The 17,992-nt window shown below is 37.7% G+C and overlaps 1 protein-coding gene and 1 long non-coding RNA gene across 2 annotated transcripts in view; one reads left to right on the top strand and one right to left on the bottom strand.

Annotated features, from left to right (window-relative positions):
* The window catches only part of NXPH1 (neurexophilin 1), a 313,863-nt gene that overhangs the window by 141,195 nt on the left and 154,676 nt on the right, over window positions 1-17,992 (top strand). The window lies entirely within an intron of this gene.
* Window positions 1,419-5,287, bottom strand: LOC143651903 (uncharacterized). The gene is made up of 3 exons (XR_013160321.1): window positions 4,563-5,287; window positions 2,763-2,904; window positions 1,419-1,685 (listed from the first exon to the last, which is right to left on the bottom strand). It is a non-coding gene; the product is annotated as an uncharacterized LOC143651903 (long non-coding RNA).

Here is a 17,992-nt window from a genome sequence, read left to right as displayed (position 1 = left end):
TCATCCATACTGTGTGTTTATCCCTGTGCTGGGCACTGGGAGCCCAACGATGAACAAAGTAGTCACCATCTTTCCCATTGGGGTGGGAGTGGAGAGGACGCAGCGATCAATGCTACCTAAATCAGCACACAGGAGAATAAAAACTACAGTTGGCATAAGAGCAAGCAAGGAGATACTTGGCTCTATAAAGACGATACAAGGAAGAACTAATTTTTGTTGATGCTCAGGGAAGGCTTCCTTAAAGAAGTGACTTTTACATGAAAGGATGTCATAAGGAACATTTAAGACAAGGGAGCCCACAAAGAAAGTGCTAGAAAACTGTGTATTGTAGAACTGCAGGAAGGCTACGACATAGAGTAGGAGCAAGGGCCTTGTGAGGTAAAGTGGGAGAATTAGATCAGGACCAGATACAGAGGTGAAAAGTCATAGAAGGTTTTTAAGAAGGAGGGAGATATGGTCAGATCTTTGTTTCTCGCAAGGTTAGTCTAGTTGCTAGAGGGAGTAGGGATTGGAGGAGTTAAAAAATATGTTTGTAGAGACCTGTGTGGGGCTATTGTGGTTGTCCAGGGCAGTGGTAGCAGAAAGCAAGGGACGGATTTAGGAGATACTTAAGGATTAGGTGAGGGAGGTGAGGGACAGGTTGTTGTTCAGGATAACTCCCAGGTTTCTGACTTGTTCCCTGTATTGTTGTGCTTCACTGAAGTACTCCCTTAGTCTTCGATTCATTAGGCCACATACCCCTACAGTGTCAGAACTATGGTTCTGGGGTGAACTAATAAGCTTGAATATTTAAGTAATCATTCTGGTCTACAACGCTCCTTTCTTACTCTGAATGGCCTTTACTGTTTCATGGTCATAATTTACAAATATTTATTTGAGCATTGGAAATTATTTTCAAAAACATTGTCAAGGAAAATACAAATAATATTCTAATTAGAACTTTGAAATGATAATTATGGTAATGCTTAAATTAGTCAAGACTTCTAAAAAGCTCAAATTTTCCCCTGTATTGCTTAATGCATTTGCTTAATACTGGCAAAGGTAACTAAATTATGAACTTCCATACCAAAGATAATGCAAAAAAAAAAGTCCACTTTGGCAGTTTCTGAATGTTGTATCATCAGATTTCTTACATAAAAAAATTCTATAAATGTGTATGTTTTGCTCTGAGTTGCATTGCAGGGTTAAGAGAAAGTAAGACTGGTTCAGTGCTAGAAAAACTTCGGAGTTGTCCCAAGGACATACACTATCACTAACTCTGTTTTTGCACCTTTTCCCCCAAACCACTAGAGCTATAATCTTCATTGTTGTAGTGTTTAAGGTGTATGTGTGTGTAGTCGCATTAATTGCATCCATTCCTTGGTCCTCTTTTTTATCTATCCATCCATAATTCCCGCCATAGATCCCTTCATGCATTTATTTTAGAGACATGCTTGTGCGTGAGACACTGTGCTAGTCAATTCGGACAGAGAAAAAGATAGAGTCTGTAGAAGTCAGCCTTGATAACTCCCTGATGTTCCTCAACTCCTGGTATTCATGGCTTTGTATGTCTCCTTCCACACTGAAAGGCTGGTCTCTGTGACCAATCAAATATGACGGAGGTGTATGACTTCCAAGACTAGGTTTTGAAGGACATTGTGGCTTCCATCTTGTTTTCTTGGATCACTTGCTCTGAGCACAGCCATCTGTCAAGCAGAGATGCCCATGTGTAGAGGGAGTGAGGTCTTCTGACAGCATCACCATGTCAGCCATGCCAGTGAGGCGTTTTCAGATAACTACAGTTCCAGTTGACATCTGTCTGTCACCTCATGAGAAACCCTGAGCGAGTAACACCCAGCCAACCCACTCCCACATTCCTGCTCCACAGAAACTATGAGGGTTAATAAGAGTTTTCTGTTGTTTTAAGCCACTAAGTTTTGGGGTAATTTATTATACATCAATAGATTCTAACACTAGTCCATAGCTTCATATTGTACTCCATTCTCTAACACGGGAGCATAACATTCACATCTTGGCCAGAACTCAAAGAATAATAAAGAAGGCTAAGTCAACTTTACCAATAGCAGGTAGAGGTTTAGCTATGATATGGGCTTTTTGGAATTCATATGGTACATTGGTAATAATGACTTAAGTTTTCATAGTAATTGGTCATTTACATTTGCAGTTTACAAAGTGTTTTCACACATTATATTATAACTCTAGCCTGCTAAAGTAGAGAACATTTTACAAGTGAGGACTGGCTAATAAATATATATTCAATTATCTATCATATACCAATCAGTGAGATAGATACTGGAGTCAAATCAGAAATCAAGACTGACAAAGTCTCTCTATTTTCGCTGCATAGAGGAGAAACACAAATAATTACAAGAGTCACGCTGGCTACTAAGGTTAAGTAAAAGGTTGCTGTGAAAGCATATAACAGGGGTAAGCCAGAATAATATGAAGATCAAGAAGGCTTTTCTGAAGAAGCTATAGTTCATTGGACACTTACATGTAAACTACAAACTTAAGGCCAAGGGAACTATCTAGGGGAAGAGAGTGGTAGATGAGGTGAGAAAGAATATTCTAGGTAGATCAAAACCCTAAGTGAAGGTATAGTTTTGGTGTGTTTGAAACACTGAAAGAAACAGGGCATGGATGGAACAGGATAAGCAAAGACACAAATAGTGCCATGCAATGCTAGAGAAGTAGTCAGGGATAACTATGTATAACCTTAGACCATTTTGTACCACATGCTTGGAAGATTTAAGGAGACTCACTTGAAATGAAGTGCAAGGTTGTATGTGGCTGAACTAAAACGTGAACTTGAACTCAGGATTTATATTCATTCCTTTCATATTGTAGCCTCATTGTTTCTTTGTCACAGTATCCTTGAAAGATAGATGGCCAGCAACCAAATACCTGCTTAAAAGAGAAAAAAGAAGCTGAGATACCATGAAGGCAAGGACAAGACTTATCTAAAATTATAGCTCATCCAAGGCAGAACAAGGAAGTTGCTATTGGTTTAAAAGCTTATGGCTTTTGGGCTTTCAGACTCAAACTTCAGAATATAATATATTTTATCTACCTGATTTCATTTGATTGACATGATTGTTCCACCTGATTGCCAGAAAGCATCTTCAGAGTGTACTTCAGAGGACAGATCATGAGGTGGCTATCAGAAAACCTGAAAGCTTGTTCAGTTTTAACCAGACATGTTATGGGGCTTCCTGGACCATCTAGCAGGGAGTCAAGCATTTGTCAGCTTTGGATAACCCTGACTTCTGTAGCCATAGAGAGTGGAAGCAAAGTCCTTACTGCAAAAAGGACTTGTATATTTGTCATCATGCGAGGTCAGTAGAGATAGCTGAGAAGAGTCTATGCCATTTTCCAAGTAGTCTTTGGTCCAGAAATGAAAAGTGTAGAATGGGTGGAGATGCTATCAGAGAAGCACACACTAGTCTGGGTCCCTGAGGCCTGTTTCACCAGAAAAACATTTGGGAATTTGGTGGTTTGGGACTGGACTTGATGACCTGTCATGGAAGAGAACAGTAAGAAGGAGTGTAAGTCCTGCTGCGGAATGGCTATGGGTGAAACAGGCTAATTGAATAAGGAGTTTAGAAGAGAGAGTCTTAGATTGCTGTGATTAAGAGCTTATATTTTCACTGTCCATAACAGTGAAAGAGAAGGAAAGGAAAGAGAAGGATATGGGAAGGAAAGAGAAGGATAGGGAAAGCATTTCACATGGGTCTTACATTTAACCAACATCCACTGATTTATTCTGGGCAGGAAATGATTAGGAAACCAGAGTCTTGAATTACTAACCAGTGACTGCTTTCCTAGGCAAGAAGAAGCTATTACTTTGCTTGGAGATTAGGGTACTGAGAATAGGAGAAGGGCTGATCCTGGGAAAATTGCAAAGCTGCTGAAGAGGCAGCAGCTGAACATATTTTCCTTTTATTTTTGAATGTTGCTATGCCCGAAGAAAAAGATATCAGTCATAGTACTGACTGGCAGTAATCCAGCCAAACCTCTGGATAGTTTAGAATTCTGGTGATTGGCATTTGAGTGAAGTTCCCTGACACCCAAGCTGAATCTGCTCTAATCATGCAGGCTGACTTGTGCTGGTCACATTTTTTTCCTTCTCCTGGGGAGGGAGAGAAGTAGCTGTGCATGATAAAGGGCCTCTTTAAGTTTCTCAACAATCAATTCCTTCCAGAGTAGTTAGGGTCCCACCTTCCTTCCAAGCTCCAGCCCCTCTATTGGTGATATAGTTGAACATCTGGCACTTGGCAGATGGAGTTGCTCCTATTTTCTTAACATTGTCTTTTATATTTGGAAGTTTCTTTTTCTTTTCTTTTTTTTTGATTTTTAACTTTTTTTTATTGTATATCTAACATATGTACAAAACAAAGAAATAAAAAAGCAATAGTTTTCAAAGCACTCTTCAACAAGTAGTTTCAGGACAGATTCTTTCTTTTTTAACCTAAAAAATATGTCTGTACCTCTAAGAAATGCTAAATCCCTGAGCAGAGAAAGTAATTGTACTCAAGGACAAAATGGGGATCCATTTCACTCACCTTCCACTTCACGTGATTCTATAAATCTCTGGTCTAAAATCCTGGAATGCTCCAAGTTTATTGAAATTTTCTCCTGAGGGGTTAAGGTGGAAGAAGAGAAATCCAGTGCTTTTACATTGCTCTTTTCACCCTTTCTTTCCTCTCTCCCTCTAATAGATATTTATTGAAGTCATTATATATCAAGCATTGGAGAAACAATGATAAACATAATGTGCTGGAACTCTCACAAAGCTTCGAGTCTAGCAGGAAATACATATATTAAACATGTTGTAAGAGCCCAGTATGATCAGGATCATAATAGTAGGGAGCTAGGGGACAAAGCAGTGACACCCAACTTAATTGGAAGGAAGTGGAGGGGTCACAAAAGATTCCACAAAGAAATGTACATCTAGACTCGGAAATAGTGAGCCAGGGATGATGGGGCCAGTAAAGAGTGTTTTAACCAGAGAGAACAGTAATTTGAAAAGATCCGGACTAGAAAGATGACGGGATCACAGCATGTTTAAGGTTTTGAGAGAAGTTCATGTAGCTGGGGTGAAATTTGGCAGTCAAGGTTTTGGGAGAGGGTGAACTGAGGGTGGGGTCACAGATGGTGAGAAATGGCACTGGAGAGATAGAAGGCGGCCAATCCACAAAGAACTGGAGACTTATAATTAGGAATCTGTTCATGTATAGACTAGAGGATCTCTTGTCCCCAGTGGCATAAAGATGACTCCTATATTGGCATCCAGATTGTTTGCCAATCTCCAGATTCATTACGACATCACAGAGTGGGTGCAGAGACCTGGCATTTATAGAACATCTACTTATGGAGGCATTGTGCAGTGTTTATAGCTGTAGAATCAAAGGGTCTGAGTTTGAGTCATAGCTTGGCCATTTTCTAGCCATTCACTAGCCATTCATTAGCCTTGGGCCAATTACACAACCGCTCTGGGCCTCTGTTTCCCTATGCTGTACATAAAGTGTAGATGATAATATTCCCTATACCAAATGATTGTGCAAATTTTAAATGATTTAAGATTGGTGCTTAATACATTCGCAACCTTCAGTACATGTTTGCTATCATTGTTATTGTTATTATTATCAACACTTTACAGGTGAAAAAACTGACTAGCAGAGGATTTAAGTGTCGTGTGACACAACGGGTGATGATAGAATTGAGGTCTGCGCTACCTTGTTGTTTGTTGTACTCCCCCTTTCTGAGGGAGTGAGTGCGCATTGAACCAGCAGAAGAGAAGAGCAAGTCCAGGAAGGGCCCAGAACAACAAGAGCAGAGACAGTGGTTCACAGACATTTGTCAGAGAGTCAGGACTTGAGACCTGACAAAAGGTGGGTGGTGGTGGTGCCAACAGCCCTGTTTCATTCCCTCATCACCTTCTTTTGGAATTCCTACAGGAGGTATGGAAGTGATGGGAGGGGGTATTGTTCTTTCATGCTGTATGGCCTGGTCATGGAGCTCTTGTGCAGAGAGAGGAAGATGGAGGCGCTCAAGCTTCCAGTAGCTAATAGCATGCAGTCAGAACACAGTATCAGCGTGGTCTTAGTCAGGGAACTGAAAACATATGGGTTTCTCAGTTTCCAAAAATTATTAGTAAGCTAGGTGTTTTCCAACACTTACTCCACACCTGTGAGTCTGTGAGGTTGGCACTATTACTATCCCCATTTAAAGTATTATTAAACTAAGACACAGAGAGGGTAACAACTTTCTCAAACTCATGGCTGGGAAGTGGAGCCAGGATTTAGACACAGGCAAACTGACTCGAGAACTCACACTTTTTACATGCACATTTATGGTTGTTATATTAGTCAGGGTCCTCTAGGGAAGCAGAACTGACAGGAGATATCTGTAAATGTTAGAGATCTTTATAAGAATTGTCTCACATAACTGTGGGGATGGGCAACACCAAACTCCATAGCGCAGGCTGTAAGCCTGGAACTACAGTGAAGATATTCAGTGAATTCCTCAGAAGAAGCTGGCTGGCTGAAGTAGACATGGCAATTCTCTTCTGACTGCTGAAATCATCGCTTGTCCTTTTAAAGCCTCCAACTGATTGGATGAGACTTCTCTCCTTGTTGAAGGCAAATCTTCAGTTGATTGCAGCTGTAATCAGCCATGGACACAATCAATTTACTGATGATTTAAGTCCATGAAATGTCCTCACAATAATAATCAGACTAGTGCTTACTTGACCGAACTACCATAATCTGGCCATAATCTCTCTTCAGGGAGCTCAGTGCAGAATAAACATTTTCCCTTATAAGTTATTGTGGTGGAAATTGGAATAGAGTTTGCTGTCTAGATGAAGAAATAGTGACATAGCAAATCTTAAGAATCTCACATGAACTTAACCATTACAGTTGTGAAGATTAAAAAATACTACTGAAATATCTAACATGCTCACTTATAGTAGGAGCTTTCTATAGCTTAGCTTTCCTTCTTTCTTTACAGATTTTCTTCCTCAACAGAAAAAATTAGTGTTTTCTGATTTAACAAATATACATTGACATCTTGATAACATGTAAGTTACTTTAGGTTTATTGGGGTGTCAAAGACGAATGAGATAACTTATAAAGGGTTGAAATCTTTATAAACATTCATACAGAAAGAGAGCCAAACATTCATACAGAAAGACACCACATCTGAAACTCTAACCCAAGATAAAATGTTAAATGCTATGATAGATAGAAATGGAAATGTGACATTGGAAGTATGGTCAGAGTTGTATGTTCTCAGGATTGGTTGTGAAGACATTTGTGGCTTATTAGATCTCTAACCACTGAATCTGAGTGGAGTATGAGGGAACAAAATAGAGGCGATTCTTGGAGTTGAAGGTTTTTGCATCCATCTTTTTAACATGTAGCTCATTTCACAATCCTATTGTGGTCAAGATAAGTCATCCCAAATTATAGTCTATTTCAGTGGCCTTTGTCCTCATCCACAATCTTGTTTTCTTTGAATTGCATATCTTGAAATATTTCTCAGGTTCATTTTAGTTTCCACTGACTGACTATATAGTAATTGCTTTGGTAACCAGCCCTATTTATATCTCTTATTATGTAAACAAAATATGACTTAAGGCCTTTCTGTAGTTTAAGAAATTTTATCATTTTGATTGCTCTTCTTTATTTGAGGTGTCAATACTGTTCAGTGTCTGGAGAATAGGTCTACACAGATTTTTTTTTTATAGATCCCTTGTGATTGGGAAATGTCAGTAATTTGTGGGAATCTTTCTTAAATCATTCGATTTCTACAACATCTGGTAATACGAAATATTTTATCTAGACTGTATATATATATATATACATTGATAAACCTCTTTTTTTATTGTTTGTTTTGAAAATACAAAGAGACGAATGATACTTTATTTTTCGGTGCTTTTCTATAAGGAGTCCGACCTGCAAATAGATGTCCATCTCTACTTGTAGTGACTAAGTGAGGCATGAATTTTCTACCTGGGTGTGGGGAGTTGACTTTGCCACAAACAATCCTTCACTAAGGATCCTGAAGTATATATTTTATATAAAACAAATTTCTCAGGGGGTAACTCATTTTTTTCAGTATAACTTGATATATTCATTTATGGGCAAATCATAACCGAAGTTACTGATGGAGCAGTCGGTTTTAGTGGAGAGAGTCATAGGAGCCATGAGACCATGCCCTATCCTTGCCACTCTTGCATCTAAGTGTCTTATATCTGAGAAGCCTTAAGTCTTTGCATTTCATGAATCTATCTGTGTTTTTGTGCCCAGTGTGGCAATGTGATATGCTTTGTTCAATCTGTTTATATTTCAAGAAGCTTCTTTTGTGTTTTAAAAATAAAAGTATGAGCCTGTATCACATATGTTGGAGCATTTGCAATTAGCTGGTGTTACTCTCCTAAGTGACTGGGCAGGGAGAACAGATTGCCAGCCTGGGCAATCTTTCCAGATTTTTTTTCATGCCAATTTGCAGTTTGTGGCTGTGCCACATTGTTATCAGGAGGGTTTTACTGAGCTTTGGAAATGGCTATTTCTTGACCTGACTAGGTGGACTCTCGAGAGAACCACAAAACTGGTTCTTTTTCAGACATTTCCCATGGGAATAGTTGGGTTAATACTTCAGGGAGCTCAGTGCAGAATAGACGTTTTCCCTTATAAGTTATTGTGGTGGAATTTGGAATAGAGTTTGCTGTCTAGATGAAGAAATAGTGACATAGCAAATCTTAAGAATCTCATCATGAATTCACCATGTCTTGGTTGATTTGATAAGAATGTGACAGATAACTAAAATCAAATGAAAATTTCAACCCCGAACACTGAGGAACCTAAAACACTGAAAATTTCAATCCAAAAACACTCTGTGAAATCCTATAGATCTCTATGAGGGTTGGAAGGTGTGATGGTTAGGTTCTCTGGTGTCAACTTGGCCAGGTGATGATGCCCAGTTGTCTGGTCAGGAAAGCACTAGCCTAACCATTGCAGCAAGGATATTTTGAAGGCTGGTTTATTAAATCATCAGTGAGTTCATTGCAGCTGTGGCTGATGACATCTGCAATCAACTAAGGGCATGACTCCCGCAAATGAGATAATCCAATCAGTTGAAGACTTTTAGGGAAGAAGAGAGACTTTTTCACTGCATCTTCAGCCAGCGAACCTCTCCTGTGGAGGTCATCCAGACCTTTCATTGGAGCTGCCAGCTTCACAGCCTGCCCTACGGATTTTGGACTCTTGCATTCCCATAGTTGTGTGAGCCACCTTTATAAAAATCTCATATTTACAGGTATCTCTTGTCATTTCTGTTTCTCTAGAAAGCCCTGATTAATACTGAAGGGGATATGGTCATGGATGAACACTGTAGCACAAATGAATTTAAGAACTGTTCCTGTCCTCAAAAAACAAGATTGTGATCATCTATTTTGAAATTCAAGATTGATTCAAAGAAACCTAGTTAAGAGACCTCCAGGTCCTATGCCTAAAACCCAGTTTTATTGTTAGTATGTAAGTTAAGATCTGTAGGCTCTGAGAGAAAATGAGATACTCTGAGATGGCCAGAGAAGATTCCAGGGGAGATATAAGCTTTATTCTATCCTAGGGGATTGATAGAAATCAGAAAAGTGGAAAGCAGATCAAGAATGAGAACAACCAAAATTCCAAGGATGGGGATGGCATGTGGCATATTAAGTGAAAAATGAATAGACATACATTGAGCAGAAGCTTACTTCACACTATGAAATAAGTCGAATATTTGCTTAGAATAAAAATAATAACAAAAAAATTTAACCTCCTGTATTTCTGCTGGGTACAGCACCAAGGACTTTCTTTTCTCTCTCTTACTTTACACAGTCACACAGAAGCCATGTTTGTAATGTCTAGGATAAGGAATTTTATTTGATTTGGTTTGGGAATTTTAATTCCATGAGACTTTGAAAGTCACAGCAAAACACCATGCAGTAATCTAGCCCTTAGAAAAATAGATCATTGTTGAGATTAGGTAAATATTCCAGGCATTAGACTAAATATATAAACATGGATGGGTATATAATTGACAAATAATCAGAAATCATTTAATAAAAATGGGATCATACTCTACATACTTTAAAAATTCTGTTTTGTTTTATTTTCAGTGATAATTTCAAAATGTGATCAACAATTTATACAGCAGGGAATTCGAAAGGGCATTTCTTTTCATTGCCTACTCATCTCTTATTTAAAATTTCTCTTAAATCTTAATATATATGTGGCATTTATCTGAGTATAGAGGCTGTGGGATGTTTCATTTTGAATTTCCTGGGTTTGTGTATGTAATTCTAAATCTTATCTCAAATGTTGCATTTATTCAGGTGTGGATTTTAAAAATATCGACTCATATTGATTGACACTCATGGATTCAAGTGACAGAAATGCAATTTGAACTAGCTCAGAATAAAAGGAATTTACTGGAATCAAATTGTAGCATATAGCATAACACAAGGAAAGACAGGGGAAGTTGGGCCCCAGGACAGGGGAAAATAGGAATTGAATCTCTGCTTCTTTCTGCATGTTGGCCACCTCTGCACAGTGGGCCATACGTCTCCATGGCTGGGAACATGAGTACTCAAATTCCCAGGCCTAACATTCCACAACCCCCTAGAAGGAAACCAACTGTCTTTCCTTCATCTAACAGCAAGACCGATTGGTGTGGCTTGGGTCAGATGTCCATCCGATTTTGAAAGGAGCCACATTACACAGGCATGACAATTGGGAGGCCGTTCCTGTAGATCCGGTGTATTCCTAGGTGAGGCAATTGAATGACTACCTTCCCTTAGCTGGTGTCCAATGTTTGTAGAACTACACTTGGCTTAAAAAATAGATAATAAAAGAGGGAGGTGGTGGTGATGGTTAAAATGCTATTATAAGATCAGAAGTTGGAGTACTTTAGCACTCTATTGTTTACAATCAGAAACAAGGTTAATTAAGGAACAATTTAGTACCTGATGCTATTATCTACTTTTTATTCCTTTACATATTAGCAGTATATAGCGGCTTATGAAGAAAATCTAGGTTATTCAAGTTTGCAAGTTAAGAATAAAGCAATCTGTTATTATCAGTGCAGAAAAAGAGATTCAAAACAGGTCTCTGGTAGAATAAAGTTTTCCTGCTTTCACACCTGGATAACTGACCTTTAGAAAAAGAAGAATTTAACTTCTAAAATATTTTTTCTCTGCTCTGGGCTGTGGAAAGCAGACCATGGATGAATAATCAAAAAGGTAGAACAATCTTAAAGTATAAGATGAAAACAGTCACTTAAAATAGAATCTGGGAATCAGAGAATTAGAGGTGGAGCTGAACTATCTTTGTTTAGCAGGCCTGGCCACTTTCAATTATATTAAGCCATAGGGTGTATGGTTTTAGAGCAGAACTTCTGAAAATTATAGTTTCTATCAGTGCAATACTTGTTTCTAAAGCATTATTATCCAGTGGGAGAAAGTAGCTTCTGGGCTCACCAGTGCCCAGAAGACAGCTGAGAATTGTGTGGGTGGAACCCTGCTAAAAACACGAGATGCTAGGAAAGGGGTTTCTGAGGGAATGCCTGCCAGAGAAGACCCAGCAGAGGGGAGGGTGGAGAGTTCAGCTTCGGACTCTGAACTCAAGGGGTAAGAGACAGCAGCATGAGCCATACAAGCAGACCAGGTCAGAAAGAGAGTTAGAAACAGAAAAAAAGAAAGAGAGAAAAAAAGCCTGAAGAGAAGTTGGTGAATACATTTCAAACCTTGAGGGAAATTTGAAGCTGGGGTCAACTGGAGGTTGTTAAAGAATGTATTTAGGGAAAGGACAAACAGATCAAATGGCAGGACAAAGGCACCACCTGTACTGTTCAATAAGTAGCCACCAGCCACATGAGTGTTCTTCAATTTATTAAAAGTAAATAAAATAGAAAGTTCAGCTCCTCAGTGTTACCAGTGGCATTTCAAATGCTCAGTAGCCACTTGGGGCTAGATGCTATTGTATTGGACAGGACAGGTTTTGAATATTTCCATCATAGCAGAAAGTTATTTGGGACAGCATTGCAATGGACATAAACCAGAAAGCCTGACCCAATGTCTTGATTTTATTCTTATTTTCAATCAGTGGGGGTTGACTGTGTTGGGAATTCACTTGGATCTTAACACTAAGGAAGTGTTTGGGGAAACTGACACTTGGTATTCAGAGTGATAGAAAGATAGTTACTGAGACAGTTTGAGATATATAACTCTGCATCCAGAGTACTTGACTTCTTTTTTATTCCAAAACCAGTCTCCGTCCCTCAGTAGACTACTAGGAAAATACTTATTATGCTTTGCCAAACCCTAAAGCAAATCCCTCTGCTTGTAGTCGAGGTTGCTGCTAAACCGTATAAGACAATCCACTGGCCAAGATATTTTTAGATATTACTTCACTTCCCAAAGGAAATGTTTCTCATGTTTGAGATGTCGTGCTAAAATCAGATACTTCACCTATGCCTGGTAGACACCTTCTTAAATCTTTTCACCATTCTCAGAAAGTTCCTGCCCTATCCCAAGAGGGTAGTAGTTTATGATACTGAGAATAAAGCCATATTTTCTTGTAAAAGCTCAATCTGTTCATGGTAAGAGAAAGATATCTAAAAATAGAATCCACATTTTACCTTAGGAAACAAAGAACAAGCTCTTTGACTTGGTGTCTCTATTTCAACTTAAATTTCCTTGCCCTCATCAATAATTCTTCTGATGGGTAGGGACTTTTTCACAGTGACTGAAACCACTGTTATTGAACTGGTAAGTTCATTTTTTATTTTTACTTTTTATTTTTACTTTTTTTGTAAATTTCCTGTATTTAAAAGACTTTGGAGGAAGAATATCAAGGCAGCTCACAGAAGCTTATTCTCCTACTCCCTGAACTATTCCTATTTTTAACTCCACACTTTTTTCTTAAATTGCAACAGCTTTCTGAGGCTATTAGGCTACTATTCAATTAGGTATTGCTTCTGTGTACACAATGGCACCCCAGAAGCTTTAGAGTGCTCATGCAATTTCAGAAATGTTTAATTTTCTACCAGGGAGTAGCTTCGTTCAGACTAGCGTAAGGAAAACAGAAAAGAGAAAACAGGATACTATTTTTCAACCTACGGGTACAAAGGAAAGATAATAAAAATAATAAGAGCTAACGTTTATTTACTTCTTATCATGAGATAAGTATTGCATTAACTCCTCATATGTATTATATTATTTGACCATCACAAGAACAATTTGAGGTTATTGATATTATTATTTCCATTTTGCTGACAAGGAAAATGAAGCTTTAAGAGATAAAGTGATTTCCTCAATGACACAGAGCTTCTAAGTGATGGATTTGGGATTTGTACTCACACCATGTTTTTAACCACCACTTCTCCTTAGTTGACTAAGATGGCTGTTCACTGAACACATCTTGTACTTTCCCAAATCCATGTCTTTTCTCAAACTGGACTGGAAACACTTTACTTCTCCCAGATGCCTTTGAAGTTCTACCATTCTTCGAGACCAAATTAAATCTCATCTCCTCCATATGTCTCCAGTCAAAATTAACATTCCTTCTAACTCCTTAATCCTGTACTATTTTGTACTTCCATTTTCAAAGCTTGTCTTTTTAGGATTTTGTGTTTGTTCCCTCACTAGTCCATGAGCTCCTGGAGTGTTAGCACTTTAGCTTATAAAATTTATGTAGCCCCTGGGGCTTAGTATTGTGTCTTGAATATAGCATGTACTCAAAAATTTTTCTTGTTGTTGATTCTGAAAGTTCATTAACAACTTCTTGCACATTGTCTTTTTTTTGTCTCTGGGTTGAAGGGAAGGTGAAAGGTCTGAATTTTCTTTTTTTGAGAGTCCTCTCAGTTTCGGTTCATTATGTTTGAGGACAAATTGCCTGTAGTCCTTTAAAAGTGACCTCCAGAGTTATAAACATTCATTTAACAGATACTAATGGTCATCCTTCTGTTCTTGGAAGGCGTGTATAGGATGGTGACAAAGACAGATTGCGTCACTCTTCTTTTGGAGTTTAGAATCTAGTGAGGAGTACATATAATCTGTAAGCAAGCTATCACCTAAGGGTATGATTATTAATTTCCAGGAAACAAAGAAGGGCTAGGATGGAGTGATTGAGGAAGTAATATTTAAGCTAAGACTTGAAGGGTGGGAAGAAAAGAGCCATGGGATAATCAGAGGGAAAAGGATACTCAGTAGACCAGATTTCATGTGTGAGTGCCCTGAGGTGGGAAAGAGCTTGAAGAATTGTGTTGCCATCCACTCAAAGGTCATGGAACAGACAGACATACAATAAGATTGCTTTCTGGTGGTCAGTTCTCCATCAGTCAAGGGTGGAGTTCTGTACGTGCTGCATGGTTATAGTTTAGACTCTGCCGATATTTCTATTTTGGCAAGACCCTGAATGGTCATTTGGGGATAAATTATACCTTTTAGAACCATATTAACCTTTGAAGTTGTATTTTTTGGTCCAAATTACAGCTTCTTACAAAACAATCGTATTATTTACTATTTATTGAGTACCTATATGCCAGGATCTGTGCCATTTTATTCAGATTATTTATTTTAAATCTCTACAGCAGGGGTTGGGACATTTGTTTCTATAGGGTCCAATAGTAAATATTTTCTTTCTGTCACAAATACTCACCTCTATTATAGCACAAGAGAAGCCACAGACAACATATAAATGGATATGTTCCAATGAAACTTTATTTCTGGACACTGAAATTTGAATATGATATAATTTTCACATGTCATGAGATATCCTCTTTCTCTTATGTCTTCAACTGTTTAGATAGAAGGTCATTCAAAGCAGGTGTTGGGTTAGATTTGGCCCATGGGCTGTAGTTTGCCTTCCCTGCCCTCCTCATGATCCCCATTTTACTGACAACAGAGATAGGAAGATTGAGAAGTACTTTCTAGCCAGGATTCTAAGTCAGGTCTGGTCAACGTCAAGCACCACAGCTTTATATCTCATGCATCACAGTGGAAGAAGTTCTACTGGGTTTATGAATTGATTTCCAATATATAAATCCCATTCCCCAACCAGATTGTACGTTTCACAGAAGGAGAGACTTCTTCTCCTTGTCTTGCCTTCTCTATAGCACTGACGGGCATGCAGGAGGCACGCAAAAGTGGCTTAACTGTCCTTCAAGTTCTTTATCTGAAAGTGACTTTGAACGGTAGGATTTTGGGGAACATACAGCAATCATATTTATACTGCCAACATAATTTAATCCTCCTAAAACGTGACCCTGAAGACTGATTAGAAACCTGAATAAATTTCTAGGTTCAACTTTCATGTCACATTTGTAGAATTTGGACCATATTATCCGTTTTCACTTGCAAATCTTGTAAAACACACACAAAAAAACTGATTTCTCTTCCTTTGTGGGAATAAATTGCTTTCTAGTCCCTAAACCATGGGGGATTCTTTAATTTCTTATTTTGAAGTTGTGCCTGTGGAGTCAATTGAAGATGAATATAAGAGATTTTAAAACCTAAAAAATGACTAAATAAATGGGGAAATCTTGAGGAGATTCTTCATCATTATGTAATAGGGAAGTAGACTGTCTCACTGTCTTGCTGTATCTCTGTCTCTCTCTTCTTCTCTCCCTCTTTTTTTACCATGAAATTAGAATTCAGATGTGCCAAGTTTTCTTGTGGGGATGTATTAACTAGTAGAAAATAGCTGATTGGTTTAACAATGAAAATTGTCTTTGCTGTTTAGGGTACTGATTATGACAGGCCATTTTTTAAAAAGTTGAAAGGCACAAAACATTTAGTACCAAGATTTTGGTGAAAATATATTTAAAGCAGATACACAATATGCAACATGCCAAAAAACATCCTTTTCAAACATCTAAGTTTATGGTAAACATTTTTCAATGTCAACTGAAAAATGTGTGATTGGCTATACAGCGTTTCAAATTTCTTCTAGAGAATATGATGGTAACAAACTTTGAAGACTTCCAATTTAGGGCATTTCTTTTAAAAATGGTTCTTCTGAAAACTGGTTGTTACCCTGATGATTATCTACCTTTAAAGGTCCGTGTTTTACTGGACACTCCACTCCACTCCACTCCACCCCCACGTTTGCTCAAGTGGCCTGTATAAGCATAAGAGAATGGAGACTAAATGAAACGCTCACAAGCTATAGCAACTTTTTAAATAAGTCCCGTTCACTTTCTAGTATTTGCAGGAAGAGGAAAGATTTTGATGCTTATTTTGGGTAGGAGCATGAAAGGGCCGTTTCGAAGTTTCACATATTTCAGACATGCAGAAGTATATTATTGTTGAAAATGGTAAACAGTTGGAGAAGATAACTGCATTGAACAGCTGGAGAAGGGAGTTAACATTACTCTGTTTAAAAGTCTGGAATGAGAGAAAGCTTAATTTAACTAGACTATACATCAGCAGCATAGATGCATAGTCTGTGTGCCTATAAAGCAGCCTGTCAAGCTTAAAAATATGTTTCTCTTTGTCTGTTTGTGAGACAAGACTTTGGAAAAACAAAACAAATAAAACGAAAGAACCAAGTGCGTTCTGACCTCAGCAGCTGGTTTCCACAAAGTGGTAGTGGGGGCTGAGGAGAACAGAAATGAAGTTTGCCTGGCCTCAGTGGAATAGTCCCTAAGGAGAGCTGGGGGCAAGTTATATTCTTCTGGAAGTCAACTTTACTATGGCTCAGCAAAGGAAAATCGTACTTTATAAAGCCCTGGGTCCCTAAAGAATCAATGTTCCTTCCAATTGGCTCTTTTAAATTTAAACAAATTATTGTTTTGTGGAGGCTCAATTTCTTCATTAGGTCTTCATGGAGAATAAACTTCTTGAATTTTCTGCAGGCTGAGTAAGTTTACCATTAATTAGCCATGTAGGAAGCAAAGAAGCCAAAACACAAGCAAACTTAGGTGTGACTCAAGAGTTCTTGAACCTGACTCAAAGCTACCTATGTTTATAGAAATGAGGTTCTATCTTCCACATTGCTAAGTAAAATCCCAAGGTCACTCTGATGAATTATTTAGGCTTGATTTTTAATTGCAACATCATCACAATTTTCAATGGATGCACACTTTTATCTGTATTCTTTAAAGTGACAATAAATGATCTCTGGCATAAAGAAGAAGTCTAACAAATTATTAAATTAATAAATAGATATATAAATAAATAAAAATAGATGACATTTGGCTTTAAGAGTTCAGGCTTATCACATTCTGAGTAAGACTATATGAAATAAAGCTAACAAATATACAATTTAAAGAAGTCATGTACTGAATATTAGTTTGTTTAAAGTGTGATTGGATTTGCAAATAACTTTGATTTAAAAAAAAAATGTATGTTAAAGTTATGTTGCCACAAGTTGAGAAGCTAAAACAATGGCAGCCATTTATACATTTTAAGTAAATGTATTTCTGAAAATTATTTTAGTCAAATTGTCTAAAATTTTAATATAAGTAGGTATTTCATAATTTAAAATATATTTTGAAAATCCATTAAACTAACATCATAAACACAAATTTGTAATTGGGTATATGATGTTGACTTAATCTGCTAGGCATCTGTGTATAAGCTGTTCAACAACATTCTATTTCTAATGCTGCAACTTCCCCAATTTCTGAAGGTATAACTCTATAGAATTCAGAGAATTCTGAGTGTATTTTATTGAGCTTAGGTATTCTTAGTTTATCTGTTTGATTGGGCTATTTTGACTATTTTCTTTTTTATTTTTAAAGTTACATACCCTAATGAAAAGAGCACTGAGCAAAGCACATCTCTCACCATTACTTTTCAGAGGGTCATGCACCCATTTTGTGGCTCAATTTTACACCCTGTTCTCTATTCTTAATAGGTTATTCTGAGAACAGATAAGTAATAGATTCAATGATTTTTAAGTAACTCAAATGAGTTAATTTATAAATTTAACTGTAGCCAATA

This window comes from Tamandua tetradactyla, chromosome 1, assembly GCF_023851605.1.
Source record: "Tamandua tetradactyla isolate mTamTet1 chromosome 1, mTamTet1.pri, whole genome shotgun sequence".
Taxonomy (NCBI): Eukaryota; Metazoa; Chordata; class Mammalia; order Pilosa; family Myrmecophagidae; genus Tamandua; species Tamandua tetradactyla.
Note: the sequence above shows the minus strand (reverse complement) of the source record. Positions and strands in the feature narration are given on the sequence as shown.